A 21,926-nucleotide genomic window follows, 5' to 3' on the forward strand; every position below is an offset into this window, starting at 1 on the left:
TTTTTTGCACAATTTTTTTAACACAAATTTTCCTGACGTGTGTGATGTGATCTGACTTGTATATAAAGCCTTATAGTTTTAATTAAATTGATTATGAGGATTCTAATACATTCTGAATAGGAAACAAAATTCTACTCAGTTCTTCAGTCTTATCTGTCACTGATAGTAGAAACAGAGGGCTGGGCTTCTTATATGCTCATAAGAAGTCAGTTTATATGACCAAGCATTTTCATCAGGATGGAGACAGTCTAGTCTCTGGACAGTGTCGTTTGGTCTCTACAAACACTCCTTACTACCTGTGACGTCAGTGCTTCTCTTCCTTATAACCCACATAGGACACCACTCCCTGGGCCAATTTATGCTGTAAGTACCTGCCCTTCTTCTATTCTTTAGGTAGTGGCATGCTTTTGCTTTGTGTCTCACATGGATTTGATTTATCATCCTTCTGATACATCTATCAAATGACCCTCTCTCCAGCACACGTATCCTGAGCGGTAAGTTCCTAAAGTTCATTACAGTTTGGAATTTGTATTTATTAATCAGATGAAGCAATGATATGTTAGTTTGGGTAGACCATTACCTTCAGTGTTTAATATACTTTATACATTCACAGAGGTTTTCTATATTGGGTCAATGCTGCTCCAGCAAGTTCCAAAACTTTTGTATTAGTTATTGAAGGTGTAGTATTGTTTTATTTCTTATTTCTTATATTTGCCAGCTCCACAGTTTCAATATGAAACAGCTTTTATGGCATCAATTGACCTTTGGGTGGAACATAGACAGAAGATTAACAACGTGTTTTTCTTTCTCCCATGGTTCACCTCTTCACAAGATGGCATTAACCTCACACTTGCCAGAGACACTAAAGAAAATATTGTGTCAGAAATGTGTGATCTTTGTTGTGTCTTTGGAGAAATATGGAAATTATATTATGCTTGTGTCTTTTTGTCTTAAAAGCACTGGTTATAGGCCTTCTTCTTAGATACATAGACATTTTTTTACAGGACCTGCCAGCACATAGATCCTGGTGGTGTGATCCACTTTTGAAATTGCCGGCTGAGATCCCACCATCTGCATCAGTTTCTGCATATATAAATAGGGCTGCTCTATGCACTGGAGGTGGGCCTGACACCCTCAGTACACCGATATCCCTTCCAGTTTGGTTTTAGACCTAGAGTTGGTAATGAAAACTGCTAGAACTCCAGAAATTCTTAAAAATATGTTTAATATTAGAGGTCAAGACAAAAAAAGATAAAAAGACAGTACTTTCAAGTGAATCCAAATGGTTTTAATATCACACCGTATATATTCCCCCCTCCCGGTGTACACACGATAAACACCTGCCCTGTAGATATTAAAAAGTGAGGATCTTAGCAAAATATTTGATCAGAGTGTACCATGTTGCCACGTTCAGGAATCCTTTGTTACATAGTCCCTACTCTAGCATTTTCACACTAGCAATGGCCTCTCTTGGGCTGAATAAGCCTACAACTGGGCAGATAGGAGCCAAATGATCTCTTTTAGAGCACCCTTGGGACATAGGTGGAGTGCAAGCCAACAGGAGGTAGCCACCCCCCCCCCCACATTCAACAGAAAAAAGGAAAAATTGGCAGCACATCTATGACTCACATCTATGTTCACACTGCAGGTTGTACGCTGCTTGTGGCTTAAGTACAGACAAAAAAAAAAACAGAAGGTGCAACAGCAACGCACAGGTGCAGGGGCTTTCCGTATATTCTCCTCCCGGTGTACACACGATAAACACCTGCTCTGTAGATATAAAAAGAGAACATTTGGCTCCTTTCTGCCCAGTTGTAGGCTTATTCAGCCCAGGACAGGCCATTGCTAGTGTGAAAATGAGTAGAGTAGGCACCATGTCTCAGAGGACGCCTTAACGTGGCGACATGGTTCACTCTGTTTGATCAAATAGTTTTCTAAGATCCTCACTTTTTAATATCTACAAAGCAGGTGTTTACTGTGTGTACGCTGGGAGGAGTATGTGTGGTTAGCCCTTGCACCTGTGGGTTGCTGTTGCACCTTCTGTTTTTTGTCTGTACTTAAGCCACCAGCAGTGTGCAACCTGCAGTGTGAACAAAGTCATAGATGTGCTGCCAATTTTTCCTTTTTTTCTGTTTAATATCACACCAATACACAACGTGTTAGCTATATAGAGCCTTTCTCAAGCAGTGATACAACATATCACACAAAACCCAGTATAAATACATGTGAATCAGGTTCAAACATAATTAATTAGTGTCAATCAATATTAATCAATAATATCACAACAAATCCAAAACAAACATATATGTATATATATGACGTGATACAATACACAGTGAAGGAAAAGAAGGATCGTTCAATCATTATGCAGGTCACTGATCATATTCAAGAACCCAGTGTGCTATGCATAACCTACTGTATGTAAGTGTTAATAAGTAACAGCTCAACCCAAAAGCGGACGCCTTTTTTCTATTTTAACGCTGTGTGAACATAGGCAAACAATAAGACTCTATGAAACATTCAAACTCTGAGGCCCTAAGATAAAAAATATTACCTATTATTTTCACATTGTTAAAAAAAAGATATTGTTAATAAAAAAAACTATAAAAAAATCAATAGGAACTTAAGTCAAATAAGGAGGGGGGGCATAGCTGAGCAAAATACCAAAGACGATTTTGAACCATTGGAACAACCTATTTACCTGAATAATTGTCTAGCATTTATTTACTATCAAGTTTATCTAATCCTGATATCAACTTAAAAAGGAGGAGTTAAAATTAGCAATACAAAACTAATGGGAATTTTTAAAACATTACTTTTAAAAATAATGTATTTATCTTTTCCGTGCGGAAACCTCTGCAGCACCAAAATGTGCACATTTGGTGAGGTTTGGTATATCAGATTTACAAGTGGAAATACTGTGGATTTCCTCCTGAGGAAAATCCTTTCTGTTGTGTGTAAAATTAGCATGAAACTCTAAAATCTAATCGGCTTGATGCCAAGATGGTTACATCTTTGGTATCCTTTAAGAGGTTGTCCAGGGAGCAGAAGATGGTTGCTTTTGCTCTCTGGTGCCTCTGATACATGGAGCGGACCGACGTACAATATATGCTAATCAACACATGTGATGTCCAGGTACTGCGCAATGTCACCACAACTTACTTCTGAGACTTTGACTCACAGGAAGTGAACACCAGGGAGCAGCAGCAGACTGAACCAATAGAGCACAGAAATAATGAGTTGATGCAGTAATGCATTGATCTCTATGAGCAATCAAGTGTTTAAAAAAAAAAAAATATATATATATATATATATATATTTATATATATATATATATATATATATATATCAATCATAAAAATTAACCCCACTCCCCATTTCTTATTTTTTAAATAAAAAATGTAAACAAAAAATAATAGTTGACAAATAATAAAAATAATAAAAAAAAAAATTGCTGACTGCCCCCCCCCCCCCCTCAACCCTGCCCAAAGTATGATTTTTTTTTAAGGCTGGTCTCCCACTGCCTTAAAATCAATTAGATTGTTCTGGTTGTCTCAAAAACGTCATTGCTGTGCGTATGACCTTTTTTTTTCGGTCATTTTTGTGGTTCAGGAGCTAGGTCATGTGATGGCAGAGAAAAAAAAAAGTTCCGCAGACAAAAATGCCTAAACCACAAAAATATATGTGCATTCAATAAATCGCTTTTTATTTATTTTGAGACCACTTTATTGGGGTAGCGCTGGCACCCAGTGGCAATTTTTATTTTTTTTTATTTTGCAACTTAAACCACAAAAAAGATCATTCACACAAAGTTAAAAATACCACAAAAATGCAAATACATGGAAAAAACACATTGCCAGTTTTTCTGGCATTTTTTAGAGGCCGGAAAGACACCACACAAAAAGGATGTAAGTAGTAAACATGGGTATTGGTGTAATCGTACTGACCTGAAGAATATAGATAACATGTCAGTATTACCATACCGTAAACAGTGTATGGCTATGTTCACACAGTAGTTCCATCAGTCTTTTGGTCCGTCTTTTTTCAAACAAAACAGGGAGTGGGTTGATAACACAGAAATAGAGATGAGCGAACCTCGAGCATGCTCGAGTCGATCCGAACCCGAACTTTCGGCATTTGATTAGCGGTGGCTGCTGAACTTGGATAAAGCCCTAAGGCTATGTGGAAAGCATGGATATAGTCATTGGCTGTATCCATGTTTTCCATACAACCTTAGAGCTTTATCCAAGTTCAGCAGCCCCAGCTAATCAAATACTGAATGTTCGGGTTCGGATCGACTCGAACCCGAACCCGGTTCGCTCATCTCTACACCTCTGAAAATACTCTCCGGACACCACTCTTGGACATTTTATCTCTGCTGTGTACTCAGTTGTACTGTAATCTTTTCTTATATCTTATGATATTTATAATATGTATTATTTTATTTCATAACGCATAAGATAATGTGCAATTATATTATCTATGTTAAAATGCTGAAATTCAATAAAATATTGAACAAAAAAAAAAAAAAAAAAGAAGGAAACTGTGCAAATCTCTCCATTATAATTTTGCCCTGTCAGTTCCACTGATGGTTTTAGTTGAAAAAAGACTGACAGAAATGAAAAACCCCAAATTAGGGTGTTTTTTTTCTATTTCACCTATTCAAATATATATTTTTTCAGTTTTACTGCATGTTTTATGGAAAAATCAAGAAAGTAATTACAAACTATAATTGTCCCGCACAAAGTAAGCCCTTATATGATTCTGCACATGTAATAATATGAACAAGGTGAAAGCAAAAACTCAAAAATAAACATTAGCGGCAGAATTAAGGGGTTAAAGTGTCACTGCCATAAATTTTTTTTAGCAGAAATCAATAGTACAGGCAATTTTAAGAAACTTCGTAATTGGGGTTTATCATGAAAAAGCAGTTTGAAGCTCTCCCCCCTGTCTTCATGGTTGGCTATGGAGAGGGGAGGGGTGGAGGGAGATGAGGCACCAAAACAGGACAACAAAGAGTTAATTTACAGCTACATCACCGGGGTATCTCCTCTGAAGTCAGCACTGACCTCTCTGACCTCTGTATATGGGATTTCACACAGCTCCCACTGTGTAATCCTTTGTTCTCTGCTCTCTGCTGATGACTAATCTCCCTCCTCCCCCTCCCCTCTCCATAGGTTACACAAGGCACGTCTGATGTAAAATAGTGATTTCCTGATAATTAGCAGTGAATGAGAGAGAGGAGGTGGGGGGGGGGACCTGGGAAAAGTCTTTTTGAATGCAGATAATGGCATATTATCCTAATAGACCCAATTACAAAGTTTCTTAAAATCACCTGTACTATTGATTTCTGCAAAAAAACAAAACAAAAACAAGACAGTAACTCTTTAACCCCTAGACGACCCTGGACGTAGGGTTACGTCATGGAAGTCTGTCCCCAGACGACCCATGACGTAACCTTACGTCCTGGGTGTTTCTCCCGCTATGAAGCGTGCTCCGGAGCGGAGCGCGCTTCATAGCAGGTGGGGGCCGGCTGCAGTGAGCAGCCGGGACCTCACCGGTAATGACACGCTGCAGTGATCGCACTGGCGCGTGTCATTAACCCCTTAAACGACCGCGGCGTTTAAGTGTAAGTGACAGGGGGAGTCCCCTGTCACTTACCGATCGGGACCCCCGCAGTGTGACTGCGGGGGTCCCGATCGTTGAAACGGACTGCCGGGGGTCTCTTACCTGCCTCCGTGCGGTCCGATCGGCGATCTGCTACACTGAGCCTGCACAGGCAGGCTCAATGAGCAGATCGCCGATAACACTGATCAATGCTATGCCTATGGCATAGCAATGATCAGTGTATAAATCCAAGTAGTGAATGTAGAAGTCCCCCAAAGGGACTTCAAAAGTGTAAAAAAAAAAAAAGTTCAAAACACCAACACACTACCCCAGAACCCCTCCCCCAATAAAAGTCTAAATCACCCCCCTTTCCCATTATATAAATAAAACATATAAAAATAAATAAATAGATAAACATATAATATACCGTAGCGTGCGTAATTGTCCGATCTATTAAAATATAACAAGCGTCATTGTGATCGGTAAACGGCGTACACGAAAAGAGGGGAAAAAGTGCGCAGATTACCGATTTTATGTTACATCATATATTAAAAAAAATCTATAAAAAGTGATCAAAACGTCCGATCTTCACAAATATGGTATTAATAAAAACTAGAGATCATGGCGGAAAAAATGACACCCCATACAGCCCCGTAGGTGAAAAAATAAAACTGTTATAAGCGTCACAATAGGCCCATTTTATTAATATTTAGTTGCCAAAAAAAAGGATTTCATAAAAAAATATATATATAACATTAGAGAATCTGTGTAACCTGCATATGGTTGTGTTCGGACTGACCTATAGAGTAATAGTATCATGTCGCTGTTACCATATAGCGCATTACGTAGATGCAGGAACCCCCCAAACGTTACCATATTGCATTCTTATTTACGATTTCACCTATTTATATCTTCATAAATAATATATTTGGAATTCCATCATACATGTTATGGTAAAATGAATGACGCCATTACAAAGTACAACTATTCCTGTAAAAAACAAGCACTTACATGGCCTGTAGATAGAAAACTGAGAGTGCTGGAGCTCTTAGAAGGGGAGGAGGGAAAAAAAAAAAACACTAAGATCAAAATTCACTGGGTCATTTTGGGCCTGGTCCTCAAAGGGTTAAAGGGGTTATCCTGCGCTACAAAAACATGGCCACTTTCCCCCTACTGTTGTCTCCAGTTTGGGTGGGGTTTTAAAATTCAGTTCCATTGAAGTAAATGGAGCTTAATTGCAAACGGCACCTGAACTGGAGACAACAGTAGGGGGAAAAGTGGCCATGTTTTTGTAGCGCTGGACAACCCCTTTAATGTCCGGTCACTCTACAACATAATAGAAGATTAGTTAGGTCGTAATGCTGTCAGATTTTCAAAAATTAAATAGCACTTGATCAAATTTACAGGCCAAATTTATAATTGCAGATATTACTTTTATTCACCAGCACAGCTATATTTAAAATAAAGGGGGTCCCGATCGTTGAAACGGACTGCCGGGGGTCTCTTACCTGCCTCCGTGCGGTCCGATCGGCGATCTGCTACACTGAGCCTGCACAGGCAGGCTCAATGAGCAGATCGCCGATAACACTGATCAATGCTATGCCTATGGCATAGCAATGATCAGTGTATAAATCCAAGTAGTGAATGTAGAAGTCCCCCAAAGGGACTTCAAAAGTGTAAAAAAAAAAAAGTTCAAAACACCAACACACTACCCCAGAACCCCTCCCCCAATAAAAGTCTAAATCACCCCCCTTTCCCATTATATAAATAAAACATATAAAAATAAATAAATAGATAAACATATAATATACCGTAGCGTGCGTAATTGTCCGATCTATTAAAATATAACAAGCGTCATTGTGATCGGTAAACGGCGTACACGAAAAGAGGGGAAAAAGTGCGCAGATTACCGATTTTATGTTACATCATATATTAAAAAAAATCTATAAAAAGTGATCAAAACGTCCGATCTTCACAAATATGGTATTAATAAAAACTAGAGATCATGGCGGAAAAAATGACACCCCATACAGCCCCGTAGGTGAAAAAATAAAACTGTTATAAGCGTCACAATAGGCCCATTTTATTAATATTTAGTTGCCAAAAAAAAGGATTTCATAAAAAAATATATATATAACATTAGAGAATCTGTGTAACCTGCATATGGTTGTGTTCGGACTGACCTATAGAGTAATAGTATCATGTCGCTGTTACCATATAGCGCATTACGTAGATGCAGGAACCCCCCAAACGTTACCATATTGCATTCTTATTTACGATTTCACCTATTTATATCTTCATAAATAATATATTTGGAATTCCATCATACATGTTATGGTAAAATGAATGACGCCATTACAAAGTACAACTATTCCTGTAAAAAACAAGCACTTACATGGCCTGTAGATAGAAAACTGAGAGTGCTGGAGCTCTTAGAAGGGGAGGAGGGAAAAAAAAAAACACTAAGATCAAAATTCACTGGGTCATTTTGGGCCTGGTCCTCAAAGGGTTAAAGGGGTTATCCTGCGCTACAAAAACATGGCCACTTTCCCCCTACTGTTGTCTCCAGTTTGGGTGGGGTTTTAAAATTCAGTTCCATTGAAGTAAATGGAGCTTAATTGCAAACGGCACCTGAACTGGAGACAACAGTAGGGGGAAAAGTGGCCATGTTTTTGTAGCGCTGGACAACCCCTTTAATGTCCGGTCACTCTACAACATAATAGAAGATTAGTTAGGTCGTAATGCTGTCAGATTTTCAAAAATTAAATAGCACTTGATCAAATTTACAGGCCAAATTTATAATTGCAGATATTACTTTTATTCACCAGCACAGCTATATTTAAAATAAAGGGCCACTATAGAGGCCAGATATAAATCCAGCTAAACTCATCTGTAGAATGGTAAATGGGAGGAGCTTTATTCCTATTTACTGGTTGTCTATGAACGTAGTGATTTTTAAGTGTTTTATAGACAACCTTCTGAAAGCAGAATATGCAGTCTGTTAACCAGTTTTTATCTGATATTAATAGGAAGCAGTTTTTTTTCCTTAAGTTATTTACTTTCCAGCGTATAAGACAACTTTTTAACCCTGAAATATTTTCTTAGAAGTCAGGGGTCGTCTTATACGCCAGGTATGGTTTCCCCAATGCGCTGTCACTTTAAGCATCCCGAGAAGCTGCAGCCGCACAGCTTCTCGGGATGCACAGATCACTTTGATGTTCCGCCCGCACAGTGAGCGGGCGGAACATTAAAGTGAGCATAATGTAGGAGCAGGAAGTGTCAGCATCCTGCTCCTACATTAACTCCCATAGGCTGCCGGCACATCATGCCAGCAGCCTATGGGAGGCCGGGACGTGACCTCTCCAGCAGGCGTGATGATGTGACGTCATCACGCCTGCCGGAGGTCCCGTCCCCGCGGTTCGCAAGATGGAGCCAGAAGAGGAGGAGGAAAGCTTCTGCCTGCAGCCACAGCGCGGATTAGGTGAGTAGGATGTTTGTTTTTTTTAGGGGCAGAGCAGGGGGCATTATCAGTTCATGAAGGCACCTCTGGGGGCATTATTAGTTCATGGGGGCACCTCTGGGGGCATTATTAGTTCATGGGGGCCACCTCTGGGGGCATTATTAGTTCATAGGGGCACCTCTTGGGGCATTATTAGTATATGGGGGCACCTCTGGGGGCATTATTAGTTCATGGGGGCCACCTCTGGGGGCATTATTAGTATATGGGGGCGCCTCTGGGGGTATTATTAGTTCATAGGGGCACCTCTTGGGGCATTATTAGTATATGGGGGCACCTCTGGAGGCATTATTAGTATATAGGGGCACCTCTGGGGGCATTATTAGCTCATGGGGCACCCTGGGGGCATTATTAGCTCATGGGGGAACCTCTGGGGGCATTATTAGTATATGGGGGCACCTCTGGGGGCATTATTAGCTCATGGGGGAACCTCTGGGGGCATTATTAGTATAGGGGGGGCACCTCTTGGGGCATTATTAGTTCATGGGTGCACCTCTGAGGGCATTATTAGTTCATGGGGGAACCTCTGGGGGCATTATTAGTTCATGGGAGCACCTCTGGGGGCATTATTAGTTCAAAAGGGGCACCTCTGGGGGCATTATTAGTTCATAGGGGGCACCTCTGGGGGCATTATTAGTATATGGGGGCACCTCTGGGGGCTTTATTAGTTCATGGGGGCACCTCTGGGGGTATTATTAGCTCATGGGGCACCTCTGGGGGCATTATTAGCTCATGGTGGCAACTCTGGGGGCATTATTAGTATATGGGGGCACCTCTGGGGGCATTATTAGTTCATGGGGGCACCTCTGAGGGCATTATTATTTCATGGGGGCACTTCGGGGGGCATTATTAGTTCAAAAGGGGCACCTCTGGGGGCATTATTAGTTTATAGGGGGCACCTCTGGGGGCATTATTAGTATATGGGGGCACCTCTGGGGGTTTTATTAGTTCATGGGGGCACCTCTGGGGGTATTATTAGCTCATGGGGCACCTCTGGGGGCATTATTAGCTCATGGGGGAACCTCTGGGGGCATTATTAGTATATGGGGGCACCTCTGGGGGCATTATTAGCTCATGGGGGAACCTCTGGGGGCATTATTAGTATATGGGGGGCACCTCTTGGGGCATTATTAGTTCATGGGTGCACCTCTGAGGGCATTATTAGTTCATGGGGGAACCTCTGGGGGCATTATTAGTTCATGGGGGCACCTCTGGGGACATTATTAGTTCATGGGGGCACCTCTGGGGGCATTATTAGTTCATGGGGGCACCTCTGGGGACATTATTAGTTCAAAAGGGGCACCTCTGGGGGCATTATTAGTTCATAGGGGGCACCTCTGGGGGCATTATTAGTATATGGGGGCACCTCTGGGGGCTTTATTAGTTCATGGGGGCACCTCTGGGGGTATTATTAGCTCATGGGGCACCTCTGGGGGCATTATTAGCTCATGGTGGCACCTCTGGGGGCATTATTAGTATATGGGGGCACCTCTGGGGGCATTATTAGCTCATGAGGGCACCTCTGGGGGCATTATTAGTATATGGGGGCACCTCTGGGGGCATTATTAGTTCATGGGGGCACAGCAGGGGGCATTATTAGCTCATGGGGGCACAGCAGGGGGCATTATTAGCTCATGGGGGCACAGGGGATCCTACATACAGGGGGCATCCCACATTCCTACTCACTTTACTGCACATAACACCAAACAGCGCAGTTACTTTGGGAGCCGACAGGAGGGAGAAAGGAAGTTGCTAGAAATGTGCGGAGCCTAAATTGTTTGTCTCGCAGGTTCTGAGGGGATGAAACGTATCTGGAAGAAATCATCATGGAGGACTGGACTGGATGGAGAGGAAAAGGGAAAGTGACGCCTCAGATCAAAGAAGACGTCACCTGTGAGTCACTGTATGACGGTTTTCTTATTTTGTAGAACATTATTTAGTAGGGGTGCCCCGAGGAAATTTTTTTTTTCCAAGGGGTGCCCCGAGGTGGAAAAGGTTGGGAAGCACTGCTTTAGGGGTTAACTATGATACTGAATTGTTAGCTCTTCAAACATGTTTGCTCATCAGATATTTCCTTGTACATTACAGTGAAGGCTTTTTTACCTGCATAGTTTCATTAGACCTTGGACTGTGCCTGGAATCTTCGCTGGCCTGCAAGTGGTATATGCTTCAAATAAGGCACTAAATTCAGACAATGTATCTGTTATAAAAGGTTCCTTTATTGAATCCATATATTAAATACTGCTTAACAGAACACATAGCACAAAACAAACACTTTTTTAAACTAGAAGTCATGACAGCTATGTAACTTTTTAGATTATATTGGCCTTTGTTGTTTTTGAGTTTTAGCAATAAAAATATGTAATAGTTTTAATAGTATTAATTGATATATTTATTCTGGGTAATACTGTAGTTTGCCATTTTGTTGATGACTTGGGTAGTTGTAGGGATATCTAAAACATGCATAGAGACAAGTGTTACTAACAGGATAGGTCCTTATTGAAGAGTTAAGTGACCATTAATGTGGCATTGCCGTATCATGTCACCAAGTCAGTTTGTCACTCTTCTTTAAAGGTGTGTATCTACTACCACAGTAATAACAACGTAACAAATAGGCTCGCAGTCTAAGGAGGAAGTAAGCTGCCCCACCTGGAAAATATTGAGCTGATGACAGCTAGCATCAGGATGTTGTGTGTGGCTGTGCAGACAAGGTTGTGATCATCACCAGCACTAGAACATGCTCTGCAGAGCTCAGGCCAACATACAAGGTCCAAAGGCTGGCTAGTGTCCCCACATTGGGTGCTGCAGTGCACACTTCACAACATCCTGAGACGGGTCAGAGTCAGAAGTTCTAGCAAGAAGGCACTCAGAGGTCAAAAGAACAGAAAAATGTGCCAAGAATAAAACTAGTAAGTATATTGGAGTCTGGTTTTATTTTCTTGGTCTCTTGTCTGAGATCTGATGATGTTTTATAACTAATGGTTTTGCTTCTTCACACAGTAATATGTAAGCAAAATACATCAGTAAAATTTTATAAAAAAAATGTCAGTCTGTGCACAAAATTTTAGACTGACATTTGTTCATAAACTTTTACTGATGTATTTTGCTTTTATTTGAGTGTGTGTGAACATAGCCTCATACTGTTATTGAGGGAGGTGGTCTGGGGTCTGACCTCAATGATCCCAAACCTCTACATTACTGGAACCCAGACCAGAGCCCTAAATTAGGGGTCAGGTCTGGGAGCTGAATGACTAACATGTGATTTAAAAAATCCTGTGATATTATTACGCAGTGGGAACATAGCCTGAAGCAGAAATGTCAAGCACTCATGCACCATATCTTGAATATTCAACCAAGTTTTGCATTTAAGTAGAGAAAAAAAGGAGGGGTAGGGGAGATGGGGAGATGGGGAAAAAAACCCTGAAACATTAATCTTAATAAGGATACAAATAATAAAGTAATGCTTTTGTATGACTGATTCTAACAAAAACAAGAACCAGCTTATATAGTGACATAGAGGCAGCATCTACTAATGGATTGTGCAACAGAATCAATGTGTGGTAAATTCACATGGCTCCATAAATTATTGAATGGTTTGCTTTGTACAGTTGCATTAAAAAACAGGTGCCTTTGTTACAGAGTAGCATATCATATCAAGAGCAGCTACAGGTGCTCAGTTACGGAGCATGCACAATAAGGAAACCGTGCGAATGACCCCCCGTGGATTCCGTCACTTGTACCCACATGCCAGTGGCATGTATCTCAGCCCGTACCATAAATACCATTCTTTGGCCGGGCCGATTACGCCGTCTGCCAAAAGAATTGTCATGTCAGTTCTTTCAGCAGAGGGCAGAATCAGAAATATTTGTCACATAGCCATCTATGGAATCTCGGCCAGAGCGTATTCATTGAATAGCAGCCACAGAAACCCATGTCAGTGCACACTGTGGAGCAAGCTGCTGCAAGCTCCATAGTGTGCTGTTGGGAGTTCTGTTGCGGGAGCACACGGATGCCCACGCATCAGAACTCTGCGGCCCGAAAGATCATCTGGCCGGGAACTGCAGTAGACCGGCTTAGGCAAAATGTAGAAATATGCTTGTGCAATAGAATGAGGGGCTATTAGTGTTGCTTGCACACTAAAGCATGTTTCGGATGTTTCTCAAAGTAGATGAAGTAGATTGAAGAGATCACTTTTCGGATTTGCACCGCAGCAGTAAATTTTGCCTGGTGTAAAGGATGATAGTTACAAGTGTTCTCCTAGCTGGTATATCAGTATTAAGTTAAAGTAAATGTACCAGTTCAGGTAAGTGAAATTGTATTTTCCCCTACCTGGCTGGCACCGGTGCAGAGATCCCGGCAGCGCTGTCCATTTTTTAAAACGTCACCCGATAAAGAAAACGGTGCTGATTGCTAAAACTGTTTTGAAAAATGGACCACGCCACTGCCAACAAGGTAAGGTAAAAAATGACACTACCTGAACTGCTACATTCAATTTAAGAGGTATGTGCTTATAAAATAAACGGAAGTGCTAACAGTGTTTGCTGTTCGTTGGAACATTATAAATTTCCAAGAGTAATTAACATTGTGAAATCATTGTTAAAGTATGAGTCACTACATTTGCAGTTGGCAATGTCTGTGGCTCAGATCGGGCTGTCACTGTAGCCAATACACAGAAGAATGCTGGCAATTACCCCCTGTGTTGGGGTAGTAAAATGCCATATAAAAATCCTCTCAATATGGGCATGTTCTTACAGCAGTGTTTTCTCTTTGTAGCTCAAATATGCTTACAGTGTATATATTTTCAAACTTTTCACATTTGTATTGCCCAGGGCTAAACTGGCACTCGAAGTAACATGCACTTAACACCTTAAAGGACAGAGCCTGAAATGGCCTTAAGGACACAGACAAATTTTATGAATATGACCAGTGTCACTTTATTCATTAATAACTTCGGGATGCTTTTACCTATCTGGACGATTCTGAGATTGTTTTCTCGTGACATATTGTACTTTACATTTCTGGTAAAATGGAGTCGATACTTATAACGAATCTTTATGAAAAACACCAAAATAACGTAAAAAATTGTGAAAAAATGCTTTTTTAAAACTTTGAAACCTTTCTGCTTATACAGAAAATGGTTATGTCACATAAATTATATATTAAATAGCGTTAGCAACATGTCTACTTTATGTTGGCGGCATTTATTAAACTATATTTCATTTTTTTTTAGACAATAGGAAGCTTAAAACATTAGCAGCAATTTTCCAAATTTTCTGTAAAATTTCAAAATGAGATATTTTTAGGGACCTGTTCAGGTGAAGTGTATTTGAGGGGCCTGTATGTTAGAAAGCCCCACAAAGCACCCCATTTCAGAAACTGCACCCCCCAAACTCAGCAAAAGCACATCCAGAAAGGTTTTTAACCCTTTAGGGGAGTCACAGAAATAAAAGCAAAGTGTGTAAGAAATTTGAAAATTTTTATTTTCTGTGCAGAGATTTTATTGTAATCCAATATCTTTCATAATGATAAACCTATTAGCAGAGAAATGCACCCCAATATTGATTTCTCCGTCTCTGCAGTTTATAGAAATACCTCATATGTGGCCCTATTGCACTATTTGACGCAACCACAAGCCTCAGATATAAAGGAGCGCCCAGAGAATTTCAACGCTTCCGTTATATTTGGTCATTTTTGACCGTACCACTTCAGGTTGGCAGAGGCTCTGGGGTGCCAAAACCTAAAAAACACCCCTAAAAGGACACCATTTAGAAAACTGCACCCCTCAAGGAATGTAACAAGGGGTGCGGTGAGCATTTGGACCCCACAGGTGCTTCGCAGATTTTCAGAACAATGTGGTGTAAAAAAGGAAAAATTCTATTTTTTACACTAAAATGTTGTTCTAGCATTCATTTTTCATTCATTTCATTTCAGGGGATAAAAGAAAAAAAAAAACACCAAACATGTAGCGCAGTTTCTCCCGAGTACAGAAATACCCCACATGTGGACATAAAGTGCCAAGCGGGCGCAGGACAAGCCTCCAAAGGGAAGGAGCGCCAATTGGCCTTTGCAGGCTGGATTTTACTGGAATGGATTTCAAGGGCCATGTCGCATTTACAGAGCCCTCGTGCTGCCAAGACACTGGACACCCCCCACAAGTGACCCCATTCTGGAAACTACACCCCTCAAGGAATCTAACAAGGGGTTCAGTAAGCATATGGACCCCACTGGTGACGGGCACAAATGTGGAACAATGTGACATGAAAGGGAAAAATTTCATTTTTTCACTTTCATGGCACAAATGTGGCCGTCATCAAGGGGTCCATATCCTCACTGCACCCCTTGTTAGATTCCTTGAGGGGTGTAGTTTCCAGAATGGGGTCACTTGTGGGGGGTTTCCAGTGTTTTGGCAGCACGAGGGCTCTGTAAATGCGACATGGCGTTCATCATCCATTCTGGCCACATCCAGCCTGCAAAATCCAAATGGCGCTCTTTCCCTTCGGAGGCTTGCCCTGCGCCCACATGGCGCTTTATGTCCACATGTGGGGTATTTACGGACTCAGGGGGAATTGCTCTACACATTTTGTGTGTCTTTTTCTCTTTTAACCCCTTGTGAAAACAAAAAATTTAAGGCTAAACCAACATTATAGTGTAAAAAATGTAATATTTCATTTTCACGCCATATTGTTCCACATTTGTGCCCGTCACCAGTGGGGTCCATATGCTCACTACACCCCTTGTTACATTCCCTGAGGGGTGTAGTTTCCATAATGGGGTCACTTGATGGGGGGTTCAACTGTCTTGGCAACACAGGGGCCTTTTAAATGCAACATGGCCCCTCGAAATCCATTCCAGCCAAATCCAGCCTCAAAAAACCAAATGGCGCTCCTTCCTTTTGGAGGCTTACCCTGCACCCGCATGGTGCTTTATGTCCACATGTCAGGTATTTCCGTACTCAGGGGAAATTGCTCTACACATTTAGTGTTTTTTTATCTTTTAACCCCTTGTGAAAATGAAAAAATCAAGACAATGTCAATGATTTAGTGTAAAAATTAAACATTTTTTACACTAAATGTTGGTCTAGCCTTAATTTTTTCCTTTTCCACAAGGGGTTAAAAAAGAAAGTGAACACAAAACGTGTAGGGTCATTTCCCCTGAGTACGAAAATACCCTACATGTGGATATAATGTGCCATATGGGCAGAGGGCAAGCCAACAAAGGGACAGAGCGCCATTTAGAGGCTGGAATGGAGGATGGAGGCCATGTCGCAATTAAAAAGCTCCTGTGCTGCCAGGACAGTAGAAACCCCCCACAAATGACCCCATTCTGGAAACTACACCCCATAAGGAATCCAACAAGGGGTACAGTGAGCATATGGACCCCACTGGTGACGGGCACATAAGTGGAACATGTGCCATGAAAATGTGGCCGTCACCAGGGGGCCATATCCCCACTGCCCCCCTCGTTAGATTCCTTTTTTATACAAGGGAGACGACAGGCCACTACTACTCAAATCAAATCAAAAAGTAAGGTACAAATTAAGGGGTGCTCAACCCCAAAATGACATAAAAGAAGCAACTAAATCCAAGAAGAAGAAAAAGTATGTCATATAAATATGGGTGGCACATCCCAGATAATAAATGACTGTATCTCTCACAAATGAATGCAATAATTCTTTATTGATGTATCAAAAACTACAAGTGCAAGACAAACATCTAAAAACATTTAAAAACAGAGAAATGTTCTATTGGACTGGGCAAAATAACCTCAGTGCCAGGACACCCCGACTGGTACAAGTGTAATCCCCCTCCCATGAAAACAAATGATATACAGAGGAAAAACAATAAGTAAAATAACCAATAACCCAGTTTCCAGTCCCCGACATGGGCTCCCTCCTATGGTGATATCTGCTCTTATGCTTTATTATGTGCATTTTTTTCTATTTCCTTGAGTTATTTTGGTCTTTGTGTCCATTTCAGATATAGATTGAGCTACAGCCACAGTCATATTTCTCATATTTTTTCTTATTGGTTATTTTACTTATTGTTTTTCCTCTGTATATCATTTGTTTTCATGGGAGGGGGATTACACTTGTACCAGTCGGGGTGTCCTGGCACTGAGGTTATTTTGTCCAGTCCAATAGAACCTTTCTCTGTTTTTAAATGTTTTTAGATGTTTGTCTTGCACTTGTAATTTTTGATACATCAATAAAGAATTATTGCATTCATTTGTGAGAGATACAGTCATTTATTATCTGGGATGTGCCACCCATATTTATATGACATACTTTTTCTTCTTCTTGGATTTACTCATTAAATTCCTTAAGGGGTGTAGTTTCCAGAATGGGGTCACTTGTGGGGGGTTTCTACTGTCCTGGCCGCACAGAGGCTTTGTAATTGCATCATGGCATCCTAGGAATGGCGGCCATACCTATTTAGCTGGGGAAAGGGACCATTCTAATTTATTTGGGGGTATTAGGCCAATTATTAGTTTATAAGGTTGAAAATGACAGGTGTCCATCAAATTCAACCTGTGTTGATCCAGAGGAAGGCAAAAAACCCTCTTGAGGCAGACAACAGTAGCCTCATCACAGGGGAAAAATTCCTTCCCGACTCCATAATGGCAATCAGAATAATCCCCGGATCAACTTGACCCCTGAAATAAGAATAAGGGACAGAATTTAGATAATGTAGAACTCCAATGACGTGTGGTGTGCCTTGAAGCGGTCCAGTATGCAGAGGCTGGGGTGATCAGGACAGGTGTCACACTGGAAAATGGTGTCCTTCCTGATCCCCCTGTTACGCCACACTCTGCACTTCTTCTGGGGTCTCCCGTTCTCCAGTGTGGGGGACGTCACCTGGAAAATGTTGCCCTGGTGCGATATGGGGTCCCACATATCCAGAAGCGCTGGGTCCACTCCATGGCTGCTAAATATTAGGGCTTTATTACTACTTCTGATATTTACGTATCGTGCCGCAAGCTACAGTAGCTCGGACAGCGAGGGACCGGAAGAGGGGCTGCTGGTATAAAAGTTATCCCCGTACAGGTGGTAACCTTTATCCAGCAGTGGGAAGATCAGTTCCCTAACGATCTCCCCACTAACTCGGAGGATTGGGGGGGGGCATCTGGGGGCTGGATTTGGGTGTCCCTTCCTTCATACACTCGGGTAAGGCTGCGTTCACACTACGTATATTTCAGTCAGTATATGTATATTTCAGTCAGTATTGCAACCAAAACCAGGAGTGGATTAAAAAAGGATCTGTTCACACAATGTTCAAATTGAGTGGATGGCCGCCATATAATGGTAAATATTTGCTGTTATTTTACAACAACGGCTGTTATATTGAAATAATGGCAGTTATTTACTGTTATATGGCGGCCATCCACTCAATTTCAACATTGTGTGAACAGATCCTTTCTGTGTTTTTAATCCACTCCTGGTTTTGGTTGCAATACTGACTGAAATATACTGACTGAAATATATGTAGTGTGAACGCAGCCTTAGGGTACGTGCACACTGCGGAATGGTGAAGGATAACCCTTTGTGCATTCCGCAGCTTGCACCTGCCGGCGGACTGATGGAGGCGCGCATCTCCGCTCGTGTCACACTCCATTATATGCACGGGCGGATTCTGCCCTCTGTCTAAAGAATGAACGTGTTTATGTTTTGCATAGAATGGAGTGTGACACGAGAGGAGACATGCGCCTCCATCAGCTGCTGAATGCACAAAGGGCTATCCTTCGCCATTCCGCAGTGTGCACGTACAATATATCTGTAAGTGTACCCTCAGGTACACTTACAGAGTTTGTAGAATTTCACGCCATACTGTGATCTCTTATTGGGACGGTACTGGCAGAAAAGACGTGTCTGGGGGACAGCGTACGCTACGCTATCCCTAAACACGTCACTGGATGATGAGGATGATGAGGATGAATGGAGGAAAGAAGGATCCCCCCATTCATCCTCACTGGCTGTTTCGGTGTCGGAGGCAATAATAACGTATGCCTCTGACGCCAAAATCTTTATACGGGGATTGGTATATGGGGTATGTAAATGTGTAGTGGTGTAGTGTAAAACTATATTTCATGTAGTGTAGTGTAGTGTAGTGTTTTTTACGCGTTTTTTTGACAGTAAGAAAAAATATCCCTTCGCCAAGAAAGGAGCTGCCGATAAATGCCGCACTCATGTGCGGCACTTATCAGCAGACAGTGGCGGTAGGATATAGGGGGGAAAAACGCCCCTACGCCAAAAAGGAGGAGTTGCTGATCAGTGGCGCACTTACGTGCGATGCTGATCAGCACTCAGCGGCGTTAGGGCGCAAAAAAAAAAAAAATTTGGAAAAAAAAATCTTTTTAACCCAAAGCAACTGCTCAGTGAATGATATTCTAGGGGGCAGTAGAGCGACGCTGCTGGAGATTGCCGAGACCCGCCGAACCCGAGGACCCGAGCGTTTCTGAAGATTTCCGACGCTGGACGAAGTTCGTCGCTCCGGATGCCCAGATCAGGTGAGTATGGTACACCTGCACCACACACACCTGTTCTGCACCCCTCAGCTACCTAGTCACCGGGTCACCGATGACCCGGAAAGCTGTTTTCAGCTGCTATATGCTGATCTGTATTGATCAGCATATAGCAGCGATCGTCGGCACGGGAGGGGTTAATCACCCCCGTGCTGACAAGCAGAGATGGCCTGCTATACATTATAGCAGGCCATCTTCCCCGACCGCTGTGTGTGAACACACAGCGATCGGGGAAACATTGGGCGTAAGTATACGCCCGTTTGCGTTAAAGCCCACCCTGCGGGGGCGTATACTTACGCCCGATGTCGTTAAGGGGTTAAAGTTTTATTTCAGTATAATACAAAGCATGATCCAGCCAACCAGCAATGAAAAAATGCATACAGTGCCTACAAGTAGTATTCAACCCCCTGCAGATTTAGCAGGTTTGATAAGTTGCAAATAAGTTAGAGCCTTCAAACTTCAAACAAGAGCAGGATTTATTAACAGATGCATAAATATTACAAACCAAAAAGTTATGTTGTCAGTTAAATTATAATAAATTTTAAACATAAAAGTGTGGGTCAATTATTATTCAACCCCTAGGTTTAATGTTTTGTGGAAAAACCGTTGTTTGCCATTACAGCTAATAATCGTCTTTTATAAGACCTGATGAGGCCAGCACAGGTCTCTGAAGTTATCTTGGCCCACTCCTCCATGCAGATCTTCTCCAAGTTATCTAGGTTCTTTGGGTGTCTCATATGGACTTTAATCTTGAGCTCTTTCCACAAGTTTTCAATTGGGTTAAGGTCAGGAGACTGACTAGGCCACTGCAACACCTTGATTTTTTTCCCTCTTGAACCAGGCCTTGGTTTTCTTGGCTGTGTGCTTTGGGTCGTTGTCTTGTTGGAAGATGAAATGACGACCCATCTTAAGATCCTTGATGAAGGAGCGGAGGTTCTTGGGCAAAATCACATTCCCGGGCGTGCGCTCTGGAGCGGTTGCTGACGCCGTCGTCGCATCCTGTCGGCCTCAGTACCTGGTGTGCACATGTCCGTGACGTTTCTCGTTGCGGACATGCGCACTCAGGGTGAGCTGCCGGACCGGATGTGACGCGGCCTCCGCTTCCGGTCTAGCGCGCCGCAGTCCCGGAAGGAGCAGGGCTACCAATTAGTACTGAAGCATATTTAAGGGGGGTAAGATCAGAAGTAGGCAGTTCCCCGAGGAAGCGTGCAACAGCGAAACGTACGTAGGAACGGCTTGTGCGGTGTCAGACAAATATGGGTATGTGCAATATGCTCTAAATGCTATAGTGGCCACTTGGCTTTCTTTGTTTACATGCGGAATGATATTGAGGCAATACTAGAACAGTATATAACTTTATGCACTTTATAGCTATATTCCCATATTAGAAAATTGTTGTGGGTATAATACCGCATTGCTGACACCTATCTTATATGTGTTTTTACTGGGGTCATATTTTTTTAAAACTTCATTTTATATTGGTAAAAATTGTTTATGTATTGGTACCTATTATATACAATAAAAATTCTTTATATTTTTTATGAATTAAGCCCATTGTGTTTTTCTATTTGTATACAATTTTATTTGTGGGTAATTTCTAATTGATAGAGTGACATCTAGTGGTGTAGGCAGGTACTACATCCCTTATTCTAAGATCATCTCTCACATCTATCACAAACCAGTGTGTGTAATCAAGTATGAGTGCTGTTCACAAGTTTGGAGAGGGTCTTGAATAGTCAGAAAAGGCGGGAAAAACAGATAATTAATCCAAACATGTGAAGCTCATTGTTCTTTGTGCCTGAACTACTTCTTAATACTTTAGGGGAACCAAACAGAATTCTGGTGGTTTGAGGGGTTGAATAATAATTGACCCTCTGAATAAACTTTTCTCAATTTTAAAAAACAATAAACAAAGAAATAACATTCTTTTTTGCTGCAGAGCATTTCACACTTCCAGGCTGATCTACAGTCCAAATGTCACAATGCCAAGTTAATTCCGAATGTGTAAACCTGCTAAATCTGCAGGGGGTTGAATACTACTTGTAGGCACTGTATATGGAAGTCAATGTATATAGCTACTGGCGACGTTTCGGTGGGATTTACCAGCCACCAGACAGACTACAGAGGCTTGAGAAAGGTCTGGGTTCGACTGAAACGTTGCCAGTAGTTATATACATTATATGGCTTTTGTCATTGCTGGTTGGCTGGATCATGCTTTGTATTATACTGGAATAAAACTTTAAGTGCATAATACTTCGGGTGCCGTGTTTTCTGGACATTTGCC

At 41.7% G+C, this 21,926-nt stretch overlaps 1 protein-coding gene across 10 annotated transcripts in view; it reads left to right on the top strand.

Annotated features, from left to right (window-relative positions):
* Positions 1 to 246: 246 nt before the first annotated feature.
* The window catches only part of LOC138785889 (acetylgalactosaminyl-O-glycosyl-glycoprotein beta-1,3-N-acetylglucosaminyltransferase-like), a 73,429-nt gene continuing 51,749 nt past the window's right edge, over positions 247 to 21,926 (top strand). For 3 of the 10 annotated variants that reach the window (XM_069962338.1, XM_069962336.1, XM_069962341.1), the window contains exon 1: positions 11,812 to 12,033. The gene's annotated coding sequence lies outside the window, so the exon portion shown is untranslated. The other 7 variants (XM_069962334.1, XM_069962340.1, XM_069962335.1 and 4 more) reach the window with 4 other exon arrangements.

Source organism: Dendropsophus ebraccatus, chromosome 3 (assembly GCF_027789765.1).
Source record: "Dendropsophus ebraccatus isolate aDenEbr1 chromosome 3, aDenEbr1.pat, whole genome shotgun sequence".
NCBI lineage: Eukaryota > Metazoa > Chordata > Amphibia > Anura > Hylidae > Dendropsophus > Dendropsophus ebraccatus.